Here is a 1,038-nt window from a genome sequence, read left to right as displayed (position 1 = left end):
AAGGAAAGGAGTGCCTTCAAGATGCGAAGGAGAGGGGCTGGAGAGATGGCTCAGTGGTTAAGAGCACTGACTGCTCTTCCTGAGGTCCTGAGTTCAAATCCCAGCAACCACATGGTGGCTCACAACTGTCTGTAATGAGATCTGATGCCCTCTTCTGGTGTGTCTGAAGGCAGCTACAGTGTACTCATACAATAAAATAAAATCTTAAAAAAAAAAAAAGGTGAGAAGGAGGAAAAGGAGATAGGAAGAAGGGGGGAGGAGAGAAGAGGGATAGACACGGAAGATAGACACGGGAGGGGGGAGAGGGGGGAGGGAAGGAGGCAGGGAGAGAGAGAGAGATCCTCCTTAAGAAAAAGGCTCATGTGCTCGCTTCGGCAGCACATGTACTAAAATTAGAACGATACAGAGATTAGCAAGGCCCCTGCGCAAGGATGACACGCAAATTCGTGAAACGTTCCATATTTTAGCCTGCCCCACATGTGGCCCATACATTTGCAGCCACCAAACAAGATAAGATGGATGAAGCAAAGAGGTGCAGGCTGACAGGAACTGGATGTAGATCTCTCCTGAGAGACACAGCCAGAATACGGCAGATACAGAGGCGAATGCCAGCAGCAAACTACTGAACTGAGAACGGGACCCCCGTTGAAGGAATCAGAGAAAGGACCGAAAGAGCTTGAAGGGGCTCGAGACCCCATGTGAATAACAATGCCAAGCAACCAGAGCTTCCAGGGACTAAGCCACTACCTAAAGACTATATATGGACTGACCCTGGACTCTGACCTCATAGGTAGCAATGAATAGTCTAGTAAGAGCACCAGTGGAAGGGGAAGCCCTGGGTCCTGCCAAGACTGAACTCCCAGTGAACGTGATTGTTGGGGGGAGGGTGGTAATGGGGGGAGTATGGGGAGGGGGACACCCATATAGAAGGGGAGGGGGGAGGGGGATGTTGGCCTGGAAACTGGGAAAGGGAATAACATTTGAAATGTAAATAAGAAATACCCAATTTAATAAAGATGGAGGAAAAAAGAAAGAAAA

The 1,038-nt window shown here is 48.9% G+C and overlaps 1 non-coding gene across 1 annotated transcript; it reads left to right on the top strand.

Annotated features, from left to right (window-relative positions):
• Positions 1-362: 362 nt before the first annotated feature.
• Positions 363-466, top strand: LOC120093899 (U6 spliceosomal RNA). Its single transcript, XR_015626266.1, has one exon. It is a non-coding gene; the product is annotated as a U6 spliceosomal RNA (small nuclear RNA).
• The last annotated feature ends 572 nt before the right edge of the window (positions 467-1,038 follow it).

The sequence above is a fragment of the Rattus norvegicus genome, chromosome 7 (assembly GCF_021556685.1).
Source record: "Rattus norvegicus strain SHRSP/BbbUtx chromosome 7, alternate assembly SHRSP_T2T, whole genome shotgun sequence".
Classification (NCBI taxonomy): Eukaryota; Metazoa; Chordata; class Mammalia; order Rodentia; family Muridae; genus Rattus; species Rattus norvegicus.
Note: the sequence above shows the minus strand (reverse complement) of the source record. Positions and strands in the feature narration are given on the sequence as shown.